Raw genomic sequence first — 12980 nt, 5'->3', positions numbered from 1 at the left:
CCTGCGAAACAGTGGAAAACGTTGGCCTGGTCACACCCGTAAAAGAAAAAGTCCTCCTGCTTTCACAAGGTGGGCGTTGGAGGAAAGAAAGCGCCCGCTGGTAGTCAGGGATTCAATATTTCTATTTCTTTCTTTCCCTCCCCCCAAATAAATTGAGATGTGTTTGTGAAAGTGTCAAGCGGAGCCCGCAGGAATGAAACTATAAAACAACAAAAGCTGTTCTGTGCCTCAGTGACAGACAGCCCCAGATTAATGTACCAGCGTTTTTATGGTCTGTTAACAACTGATATGGGTTTTAAATATATTATCTTCCGTCCTATTGTCTGTCATTTTGAAAACCACCTCTGCCTATTGTTCCGCCTTTTAAGAAGTGCTTCTGGGATAATCAGAAGGGAAGCGGTATTCCTTATTTATATATATTAACATCAAGACTGTTGTGGTTTTTTTTGACACTTTCCCCATAGATAGATCATCGCCAATCCCTGTACCCTTTCCATCTTTCCTCATCAGGTGAGGTTTTCCTCCAGCATTTTCATGGGCAATTTACCATGAAATCTATTGAAACATCTTTAATTCCGGGAGCCTTTCAAAGAGATCTCTCTTCCTTTAGTGCTATCAAAGGAAGATTTGTTGAGCATGCCATCGAGGGAGACTGTTGGAGCAAAGGAACACACCCAGCGGCAAGAGAGCCCACGAGATCTCTATAAAGGGACAAGGATCACACACAAGACAGTTTGGAGTAGGGAAGCCACAACTCGCACACCTCCAGCCTGGCAGTGCCAGGAGAAGCGAAGGACCGTTGTCAGGCCAGAGGTGTGGCCCTTTAAGGCTCAGAAGTTCCCTCAAGGGAACAATCTGAAGTTTACAGCATGGTATTCCTTGAAGGAGAACTACCTGAAAACAATTTACAGATGGTTCTTAACTCTGAGTAGACTTGCTAAGATGTCTAAGACTGAATCAGATAAGTGCTGAAGATGCAATGAGACTGAGGGAACGTTCTTTCATATGTGGTGGACCAGTAAAAGGGTAAAAGGGTATTGGGAAATAATTTATAATGAATTGAAAAAAATGTTAAAAAGTACTTCCCCCCCCCAAAAAAAAACCAGAGTCCTTTTTGTTGGGGATAATTCAGGTGGAAATTCCCAGGTGTCCAAAAAGGTTATTTATGTATGCCACTACTGCGGCCCGTGTTTTGTTAGCCCACAAACTGGAAACGAGCGAGGTCCCAACCAGAGAAGAATGGCAACTTAAACTGATGGAATATGCGCAGCTTGCAGATCTAACTGATAGAATAAGAGAATAAGAACAACATACGTTTAAAGAAGATTGGGAAATGTTTATGGAATATACGGGGGGAGGGGGAAATTGTGCACACTTGACAACGTTGGCAGCATTAAGATAAATTCAATGGTGCAAATAAGTTTTGATGGATGTAATAATGGAATACTGAATGCAAAATATGCAGGGATTTATGATTTGTAAAATGAATCATGGAAAGAGAAAACGGGAAGTCATTGATATTTTAAGGATGTTTAAATGAATATTCTAAAATGTAAAATAGAAAATTTAATTGAAATTATATTTTTTAAAAGAGGTTCCCTCAAGGGGGTGGAGCCTGGGGGGGAGAAAGCCTGGAGAGAGAGGCTTAAAAGGCCTCAGTCTCCTCCCAACCTCTGTTGGAGCAACGTTGCTCCTTGGAGCTGTCCATGGTCCAGAAGACATGCATCTTTCCTTCCGGGTCCTGGAATCAGACCAGAACACGGCACACGATGTCTCAGATAAATGCTGCATCCAGTGGCATTGTGGGAAATCAAAACGGAGGCTAGACCCAGTTGTATCTTGGCTGTTATCACTGCGTAAACCCTTAGGGACCCACAGACGGCTGAGCAGCCCCACCAGAGGGTGACTTATAGAGGGCTCCTTCAGACCTGGAGCCAGCCCTGCCCAGCCTTCTGTCAGGAGCCAAAGTCAGGAGTTATTTAACGTATGTATTATTTAATGTAAAAAAGGTACCCCTACCCGTACGGGCCAGTCTTGAAGACTCTAGGGTTGTGCGCTCATCTCACTCTAGAGGCCGGGAGCCGGCGCCGTCCGCAGACACTTCCGGGTCACGTGGCCAGCGTGACAAGCTGCATCTGGCGAGCCAGCGCAGCACACACGGAACGCCGTTTACCTTCCCGCTATAAAGCGGTACCTATTTATCTACTTGCACTTTAAGGGTGCTTTCGAACTGCTAGGTGGGCAGGAGCTGAGACCGCAGACGGGAGCTCACCCCGCCGCGGGGATTTGAACCGCCGACCATGCGATCAGCAAGCCCTAGGCGCTGAGGATTTACCCACAGCACCACCACGTCCCTATTATTTAATGTATGTATGTGAAAAACAGGGACGCGGGTGGCGCTGTGGTCTAAACCACTGAGCCTCTTGGGCTTGCTGATCGGAAGGTTGGCGGTTCGAATCCCCGCGATGGGGTGAGCTCCCGTTGCTCGGTCCCTGCTCCTGCCAACCTAGCAGTTTGAAAGCATGTCAAAGTGCAAGTAGATAAATAGGTACTGCTACGGTGGGAAGGTAAACAGCGTTTCTGTGCGCTGCTCTGGTTCGCCAGAAGCGGCTTAGTCCTGCTGGCCACATGACCCAGAAGCTGTACGCCGGCTCCCTCGGCCAATAAAGCGAGATGAGCGCCGCAACCGCAGAGTCGGTCACGACTGGACCTAATGGTCAGGGATCCCTTTACCTTTACCCTTATGTATAAAAACACCAGTGTCAGTGAAGTTAACTCCTTACTCAAACCAAAACAGCACAGGCCTAATGGTCACAGCAAGTCGCCCCAGTAGGTCTTGCCCCAACAAGGCAGTCATGAGGACTGAATGCCTCTGCCTTCCTACCTCCCCTCATTCCTTCCCCAGCAGCCTAAGCCTCCGTCGTCTTGTCTCCCTTTGCTCCACCCTTTTCATACCTCTTTGGGTTCTTGGAGACTAGGAGGAAGAGGAGCTGGCTGCAGTTGGAGGGGGAGATTTCCTGGTTTCTTCAGCAGCCTGGCTCCTTTTCCTCCCTTGGCCACTCTCCTCTGCTGCCTCCACTTCTGATTCTGACTCTGAACTGCCCTCTGCCACAGCCTCTTCCTGCTCACTAAGCCCTGTTACCTCTTCAGTTTCCAATACTATTGCCAGTCTTCTCCCTCTGACCACGCATTGTGATTCTACCGTCACTCCCCTGACTGAGCCATTTCCCCCTGGGGCTTCCCTTGGGGGTCCCTCAACGGCTGCCTCCCACCACTCCTCTGCATCCATCCACTCCATGACACCTTTCTCCAGTTTGGGACATCATGCAATCATAGAACTGGGGAGTTGGAAGGGACTCCAAGGGTCATCTAGTCCAGCCCCTGCACTGCCGGAATCATGGCTGGGGGGGGGGGACCCCTAATAGGCAGCCCTCCAACCTCTACAGTCATACCTCAGGTTGAATGTGCATCAGGTTGAGCGTGTTCGAGTTGCGCTCCGCGGCAACCTGGAAGTAATGGAGTGTGTTACTTCCGGGTTTCGTCGCTCGCGCATGCGCAGACGCTCAAAATGACGTCGCGCGCATGTGCGGAAGCAGCAAAATGCGACCTGCGCATGCGCAGATGCGCCATCGCAGCTTATGTTGCATTCAGGATATGAACGGGGATCCCGTTCACATCCCGAGGTACCACTGTATTTACAAACCTCCACCTTCCAAGGGTGTCCAATGGGTCGCAGGTGGCGCTGTGGGTTAAACCACAGTGCCTAGGACTTGCCAATCAGAAGGTCGGCGGTTCGAATCCCCGCAATGACGGGGTGAGCTCCCGTTGCTCGGTCCCTGCTCCTGCCAACCTAGCGGTTTGAAAGCACATCAAAGTGCAAGTAGATAAATAGGTACCGTTCCGGCGGGAAGGTAAACGGCGTTTCTGTGCGCTGCTCTGGTTTGCCAGAAGCGGCTTAGTCCTGCTGGCCACATGACCTGGAAGCTGTACGCCGATTCCCTCAGCCAATAAAGTGAGATGAGCACCGCAACCCCAGAGTCGGTCACGACTGGACCTAATGGTCAGGGGTCCCTTTACCTTTACCTTCCAAGGGAATCCATTCCACTGTCAAACAGCTCTTGCCATCAGTAAGCTCTTCCCAATGTTGCATCGGGGTCTTCTTCCTTGTCTTTTCAATCCATTGGTTTGGACCATTCTGCATCCCTGACCGATGAAAGCAAAACGAGAGCCATATCTCTCCCCCCCAAAAAACCTTCTCCGCAGATGCAGCTGGCGTGAAACATCTGGGCCAGCCTAGCAGGCATCTGGCAAGGAGCGATGTTTCAGACCGAGCGCGGCGACATTCGCAGGCGAAAATGCTGCCCGCTGCCAGACCCTTCTTTGGACCATCTGCTGGCTTCGCTCTCGGCCCCCCCGTCCCCCCCCCCCAGCCAGGACTCCCTGAGGCATCTCTGGATAGATCTTCCTTGCATCAAGGCATGAGAGGTCGAACAGATTGGGCTTAATCGTAGGGGTGGCTTGGACACAGAGCAAACATGTGCCTGGCAGGCTTGTATCTACATACCCAGAGAGAGCCGGGTGTTCGGCAGGTTGGGGGGGGGCAGCGGGGGGGGCAGCCTTGGAATGTAGGCACATCACTCCCACTATTAGCAAACTCAGGAGGTGAGTACTGACAGAAGCAGGGAGGGATGGTACCCTGGCGATGTTGAAGCTTTGCAGAAGCAAAACAACAACAAAGTAAAAACTCATTGGGAAGGAAAGATGAAGGAGTAAGGAAAAAACCCAACCTGGTGATGATTGAGGACGCCCAGTGTGCTGGCCCTGGGAGTAACCCAAGAACCGTGGTCCAGGTCCGGTCCAGAATCCGTAGGTTCCGTTAGGAGTCACTCCGACAGGGTCAAGGTAGGAAACCAGGCAAGAACAGGTGCAGGATCTAGCATACAGCAATGTTGCTCCCACAACCTGGGACAGGGTCCGACAGCCTTTTATCTTTGTCGGGGTAGCGGCTGGTCCTGATCCCCCGGCGACTCACCTCCCTGTTTTGCCCGAAGGCGAGCACTCCTCCTGCAAGTCCCTCCTTCTCTCATATCTTAGTCTCTGCGGCTCAGGAGACGTCGGTGGGTTACTAGATCCAGGAGCCACCTCAGCCTCCTGACCCAACTGGTAGTGGAGCAGCTGTAAGCGATGGCCCGGCTGAAGGCAACGAGGTCATCCCCGCATCTGGAGCCAGGGCAGGCTCAGGCCCCTGACTCGGCCCAGCTGGGGCTTGTTGCAGAGGAACCTGTGCAGACCGGGACTCTTCAGGATCAGGCCCCAGACTTGGTTCAGGTGATGCCTGAGGCAAAGGATCCGGTGAAGACTGAGTCTCCTCTGGTTCTGAGCCTGAGCCCGAGTCCCAGGCCATCACATCCAGTGATCATTCCACAGAGCCTAGGGCTTGCCGATCAGAAGGTCGGCGGTTCGAATCCCCGTGACGGGGTGAGCTCCCGTTGCTCGGTCCCTGCTCCTGCCAATCTAGCAGTTCGAAAGCACGTCAAAGTGCAAGTAGATAAATAGGTACCGCTCCAGCGGGAAGGTAAACGGTGTTTCCGTGCGCTCTGGTTTCCATCACGGTGTCCCGTTGAGCCAGAAGTGGTTTAGACCTGCAGGACACATGACCCGGGAAACTGTCTGTGGACAAACGCCGGCTCCCTCAGCCTGGAAGCGAGATGAGCGCCGCAACCCCATAATTGCCTTTGACTGAACTTAACTGTCCAGGGGTCCTTTACCTTTTACCTTCAAGCCTCTTAATCTATGGGTGTTGGGCGTGAGCCCTAGGTAGCTGCCTTGCCAATATGCTTGCCTAGCTCAGCATCGATGGAGAGATGGCTGGTTATGGTGGACCCAGGCAGCAAAACCGTCCCCCACATCAGCTTTGCAGCCACCGGTGCTGAAGTGTGCAGTGCTGGCGACATCTTGACCCAGGATGTTGGTCTTTGTCAAGGTGAACTCCCTGCAGACTTCGGCAAAATGGTCGACGGGTCTCCGTTGAGCTTCCTCCAAATGAACTGTCAAGATCTGCAAATCTCTCGGATAAGGAACCACCACGCTTTTGCCTTGGCTTTGGAGACATGCCGGGTTGAACCGGGTTTGGACTAAAGGACCCTTGTGTTCCCTTTCTGTGACAGGTGATATCATAAACGCAATGGATAAGTGAAAATAAATCCAAAAGCCAGAAGTCAGAAGGCCCTGATAGAAATTCAGAAGAGGAGAAGCGTGGATGCATGGTGCTGATAATGGCCGAGGATGCAGGTTCAGTCCCAGGGTGGGACAGCTGCATATTCCTGCATCGCAAGGGGGTTGGACTAGAACAGGGGTCGGCAAATTTTTTTAGCCATGGGCTGGTCCTCTGTCCTCTGTCCCTCAGACCTTGTGGCAGGCCGGAGAAGGGGCACTGGGTGGGAGAGCTGGTAGAAGAGGCGAGGGGGGCAAGTAGTCTTCCTCCCCACCCACCCCGCAGCCCCAGCCGCTGTGCTTACCTTCCCTGGGGCTGCTGCCACCGCCGCTGCCACTGCTTCTTGTGGGTAGGCAAAACGAGCTCGTCCGCTCTGCTCTCTGGCCCACAGGAGCACCAGGGCAGCGGAGGAGGAGGAAAGATGAGCGGCGTAAAAGGGCTGGCTCCAGAGAGGGGCTGCTAAAAATGGCGCTCAGCCAGCTCAGCCCAGCCCCCTTCCTCCTCTAGGCAGGGCAGGGAGAAGCCGGGAGGAGGGAGGGATGAGTCGCCGCCGCGGTGTATCTGTGTGTGGGGAATGGAATGGTGCAGGGGGAAAAATGGTACAGCCCGAACGAACAGAATCCCCACGCCGATCCACAGACAGCCCGTGGGCCAGATCCTGAAGGCAATTGGGCCTGATCCTGTGGACCTTAGTTTGCTGACCCCTGGACTAGATCCTCAGGACCCTCTATGATTCTATGAGCTGGTAGAAGAGGCAAGGGGGGGCAACTACTCCTCCTCCCCACCCCCCAGTCCCAGTGCTTGCCTTCCCTGGGGCTGCCACTGCTGCCACCGCCACTGCTTCTTGTGGGCAGGTAGAGCGAGCTTGTCCAGTTCGCTCTCTGGCCCACAGGAGCACCAGGGCAGCGGAGGAGGAGGTAAGATGAGCGGCGTAAAAGGGCTGGCTCCAGAGAGGGGCTGCTTAAAATGGCGCTCAGCCAGCTCAGCCTAGCCCCCTTCCTTCTCTAGGCAGGGCAGGGAAAAGCCAGGAGGAGGGAGGGATGAGGTGCCGCCGCGGTGTATGTGTGTGTGGGGGGAATGGAAATGGAATGGCGCAGGGGAAAAAATGGCACAGCCCGAATGAACAGAATTCCCACGCCGATCCACGGACAGTCCGTGGGCCGGATCCTGAAGGCAATTGGGCCTGATCCTGTGGACCTTAGTTTGCCGACCCCTGGACAAGATGATCCTTAAGGTAAAGGTAAAGGTACCCCTGCCCATACGGGCCAGTCTTGACAGACTCTAGGGTTGTGCGCTCATCTCACTCTAGAGGCCGGGAGCCAGCGCTGTCCGCAGACACTTCCGGGTCACGTGGCCAGCGTGACAAGCTGCATCTGGCGAGCCAGCGCAGCACACGGAACGCCGTTTACCTTCCCGCTGGTAAGCGGTCCCTATTTATCTACTTGCACCCGGGGGTGCTTTCGAACTGCTAGGTTGGCAGGCGCTGGGACCGAGCAGCGGGAGCGCACCCCGCCGTGGGGATTCGAACCACCGACCATGCGATTGGCAAGTCCTAGGCACTGAGGTTTTACCCACAGCACCACCCGCGTCCCCTAAGATGATCCTTAGGACCCTCTATGATTCTATGAGCAGCCTTCAAGCCAGCTAGCTGCACCCTCCGAAGGCAACCCGCCCCCCCCCCACCTTAAACACCCACCATTCTTCTCAGGGCTCTTCAGCTGTCTGTCTCAAAGTCGGAGGCGTCTGCAACGCACTGTGTGTACTGAGCGTTACGAGGGGGTGGTAATGGATGGGTGTTTGCGTACATAATTTTCTCAAAAGGCTTGAATTGCTGTATTCTAAATTACATTAGATTGGGAGAACAAAGATGCCCCTTTCTGATGTCTGGGGAGCCGCGCCAGAGATAATGAAAGGGAACAAGGAGCCCGATAAGGACGGCAGATAGCTTTCCCTCGGCTTCCCTCGCAGATAAAGTGCCTCCCGGATGAAGGGAATTCAGAATGAAAAGCCCCGTGGAAGGGGGGGGGGACAAAGCAAACAGGCAAAGGCGCTGCTCACCGCCAGATAAAATTACACCGGTTGGGGGCAGGGTGAGAAATGGCACAAAGGGAGAAGGCGAGGGGGAAGCTCTCAAGGTACAAGGGGGAGGAAATGGGGTTATTTAGGGGGCCAGTGAAAGCAGAGTTGACCAGGGCCGCATTAAGATCTTTAGAGACCCTAAGCACTTAAAAGATTTTGGTGCCCCCCCCCCCAACAAAGGTCTGTATAGTTAAAGCTATGGTTTTCCCAGTAGTGATGTATGGAAGTGAGAGCTGAACCATAAGGAAGGCTGATCGCCGAAGAATTGATGCTTTTGAATTCTGGTGCTGGAAGAGACTCTTGAGAGTCCCATGGACTGCAAGAAGATCAAACCTCTCCATTCTGAAGGAAATCAGCCCTGAGTGCTCACTGGAAGGACAGATCCTGAAGCTGAGGCTCCAAGACTTTGGCCACCTCATGAGAAGAGAAGACTCCCTGGAAAAGACCCTGATGTTGGGAAAGATGGAGGGCGCAAGGAGAAGGGGACGACAGAGGACGAGATGGTGGGACAGTGTTCTCCAAGCTACCAGCATGAATTTGACTAAACTGCGGGAGGCAGTGGAAGACAGGAGTGCCTGGCGTGCTCTGATCCAGGGGGTCACGAAGAGGCAGACACGACTAAACAACTAAACAACAACATACATACCTAACTCAAAATATAAACAAGAATAATAAACCGTAAGAATGAAATTTTATTTGTGTGGCAAGTCCCCTCCCCCATGTGAAATGAAGACACTGGACACATTATTTAAGGTTAATGGGCATAAAAAGGCCACAACTTTATTGATTACAGAATTGAAAGGTATTGGCTTTAGGCATTGGCTCCTATCGACTACCTGGCATGGAGACCGGGAAGGGTTATCCACAAGCCGTGGGAGTCCTGTTGAAGTACGCCAACTAGGATCCCACGGGTGTCACCGCTCGGGGGCGTGCCGGAGGCCCTTACCTCCCTAGGTTTCGGACAAGGCAACGCCCCCCAGAGTCCTCTACCGGACTACCCTTTTCCTTGGGGGAAGGTGATTGCGCTTCCTCCCCCCCCCATTCATTTGCATAACAATTAACCCCTGCCAATGCCTAACTGCCAATACCACGGAAGTTGTGACGTTTGCTACGAGGTAGGCGAAAAAACCAAAAGGCTGAGAGTGCGCCAAATTGGAAAAATTCCTACCAGGCCCCTTGCGGCGACCAACCGGAGTCGATAGCAAGGTCATAGCTAGCTAAGCCTAAGGGTGGATGGGGTGGGGAAACCGCTCAGCTGGAAAGGGGAAAGAGGGCGGTCCCCGGGCATGCCTGGCCTTAAGTAGGCTAGGCCACGCCTCCCCAGCCCGCCGATTGGCGGGCCGGGTCAAAGGCACGCCCGGGGATTCCCTGGATCTCGCGGGGGCAAAAGGTCAGCCTCCGCGTGTGTGGGAGAGGGTAGCCCGCAACCCCCTCTCCTCCCAAGCTCGGAAATGGCTTTTTTGAAATGAAGCAAAACCTGCAGTAAGCTGGAAAACAATGTTTATTTTTTGTATGCTTCCACTTTATGTTTGGGGTGGGGGGAATTCTCCTACTTTTTCTAACTGCAAAGTCTTTGATCAGATCCTCAAAACTGATCTTACGTATCACATCTGTTTCTGTACTTAGTAGAGATAAGGCATTCGGCCTTGCCCTATTGCAATGTTGTGCTGTTGGGATTTTTAATATACTGCCAACTGAGAAAACGAACGCTCAGCTGAGCAACTGGTGACCATTAATGTTAAAAATGGAAAATTTCTGTGGTGTCCCCATTCCTTTGATGCCCGAAGCGTGTGCTTACTTTGCTTAATGGTTCATCCAGCCCTGCTGTTGACAGTTATTGGGTGCTGAGAAGAAGAAGAAGAGGAGGAGGAGGAGTTGTTTGGACTTGATATCCCACCTTTCACTCCCCTTAAGGAGTCTCAAAGCGGCTAACAATCTCTTTTCCTTCCTCCCCCACAACAAACACTCTGTGAGGTGAGTGAGGCTGAGAGACTTCAGAGAAGTGTGACTGGCCCAAGGTCACCCAGCAGTTGCAGGTGGAGGAGCAGGGAAGTGAACCCAGTTCACCAGGTTACGAGCCCACCGCTCTTAACCACTATACCAGTGTTTCCCAACCTTTGGCCTCCAGCTGTTTTTGGACTACAACTCCCATCATCCCTAGCTAGCAAGACCCAGTGGTCAGGGATGATGGGAATTGTAGTCCATAAACAGCTGGAGACCAAAGGTTGGGAAACACTGCACTATACCACGCTGGAGATCCAAACAGGAAAGAGGGATTTTGACAAGCTGCCACAAGGAGGGACGCAGAACGTATGAAAAGGATCAAGGGGTCTTAGAAGACAACATGCTTAAACTGAGTCAGCAGTGTGATGCAGCAGCAAAAAAAAAGCTAATGCAATTCTAATTCTAATGTACCAGCAGAAGCCCAGAATCCAGATCAAGAGATGCAATAGTACTGCTTTATTCTGCAATGGTAAAGAGCCCACCTGGAGTCCTGTGTCAAGTTCTGAGTACCACTGCTTAAGATGGGTATTGACAAGCCTGAACATGTGCAGAAGTGGGTGACCATGATGTTCAAGGGTCTGGAATCCAAGCCTTGTGAGGAATGGTTGAAGATGTTGGGTATGTTTAGCCTGGAGAAGAGGAGACTGAGAGGTGCCATGAGAGCCATCTTTAAATATCTGAAAGGCAGTTGCAGTGGCAGACTTGGGCTCTCAAATCTCAGTGGCGCCCTGTGAGATGCTAAAAATTGGCACCCGCTACATCTCGCATTCGGTTCTACATAACTGTTGCAGCGCCCCTTGTGGTTTCACAACCCAAAAACCACCTCTGGGCTGTTGCCTGGAAGAAGATGGAACAAGCTTGTTTTCTGCTGCTCTAGAAGGGGGGACCAGAACTAATAGCTTCAAATTACAAGAACAAACATTAGGAAGAATGTTCTGGCAGAAGATGGTGGACTCTCCTCCCTTGGAGGTTTTCAGACAGAAGTCATGGACGTCCAATGAAGCTGAATGTTGGAAGAAGACAAACCAGACAAGGGACAATATTTATTTATGCAGGAGGTAGTTAAGCTTCAGGGATGCGGGTGGCGCTGTGGGTTAAACCACAGAGCCTAGGACTTGCCGATCAAAAGGTCAGCGGTTCGAATCCCCGCGACGGGGTGAGCTCCCGTTGCTTGGTCCCTGCTCCTGCCAACCTAGCAGTTCAAAAGCACGTCAAAGTGCAAGTAGATAAATAGGTACCACTCCAGCAGGAAGGTAAACGGCGTTTCCATGCGCTGCTCTGGTTCGCCACATGACTCTGCTGACCACATGACCCGGAAGCTGTACGCCGGCTCCCTCTGCCCAAACCGTCCGATTTTATAGACAACCTGTGTGGCTGCCAAGACTGCTATGTGCAGATCCTCCACTGAAAGAGTCGAAATGGTTTCAGGATTGCTCTCCTGCACTATTTCAGACACGTGGTTTAGATACTTATGTATGTGTTTACCTTGTATATTTGTTCATAATATATAATTTATATATATAAGACCTTAGAATTCCTATAACACACTGCATTGCCCCTGGCTGGATACCCAACCATACCCAGAGAACCAACCTGCCACTGATTTACAGAATCTGGCCTTCTGAGTGGGTTGGGGAGATTATACACATACTAGATGGATGTGAATTGATTGCGCCCACACTCAGAAATGAAGAAGAAGAAGAAGAAGAGTTTGGATTTGATATCCCGCCTTTCACTCCCTTTAAGGAGTCTCAAAGCGGCTAACAATCTCCTTTCCCTCCCTCCCCCACAACAAACACTCTGTGAGGTGAGTGGGGCTGAGAGACTTCAGAGAAGTGTGACTGGCCCAAGGTCACCCAGCAGCTGCATGTGGAGGAGCGGGGAAGCGAACCCGGTTCCCCAGATTATGAGACTACCGCTCTTAACCACTACACCACACTGGCTCACAGTGAAATGATTCAACAGCTACGATCATTCCTGGACCAGAAGAACCTGGCCATAGTAAATCACGCATTGGTTGCTTCAAGACTGGATAACCATAAGGTTAAAACAGTAAAGGACCCCTGGACAGTTAAGTCCAGTCAAAGGCGACTATGGGGTTGCGGCGCTCATTTCGCTTTTCAGGCCAAGGGAGCCGGCGTTTGTCCACAGACAAACTGTAATGCGCTCTATGTAGAGCTCCCCTTGCACACGATCTGGAGGGCTGCAGTTAGGGCAAACTGCTGCAGCAGAAGTGCTGTCAGGAGCAAGGCCTAGCCAGCACAGAACACCTGTGTTGAGTGAACTGCACTGCTTGCCTGTTTGCTACTGGGCCAGGTTCAAGGTCTCTCTCTAAGTAAATGTAGCCCTTAACAGCTTGGGACCAGTTTCCCTGTGAGATCACTTTACTGTATATATGCCCTCTCTAGGTTAGCAATGTGATTTAATCAGTATTTTATGCTGCTGGCTCTTGTACTGCACCTAATTATCGTACGAGTGAATGGCTCATGGCCCAAGCATTAATAAACTGCTGCTGCTGCTACTGCAACACATAATTGGTAAGAACTCAGCCTTTTAGCATGGCAGCGCCTGAACTTTGGAACGACCCGCCTATGGACATCCGGCAGGTACCTTCCCTGAGCTTTTTTGGTGCCTGTTAAAAACATTTCTGGGACGCGGGTGGCGCTGTGGGTTAAACCACAAA

This window comes from Podarcis muralis, chromosome 18, assembly GCF_964188315.1.
Source record: "Podarcis muralis chromosome 18, rPodMur119.hap1.1, whole genome shotgun sequence".
In the NCBI taxonomy this organism is placed as follows: domain Eukaryota; kingdom Metazoa; phylum Chordata; class Lepidosauria; order Squamata; family Lacertidae; genus Podarcis; species Podarcis muralis.
The sequence above is the reverse complement of the archived record's forward strand: the minus strand, read 5'-3'. Positions refer to the sequence as shown.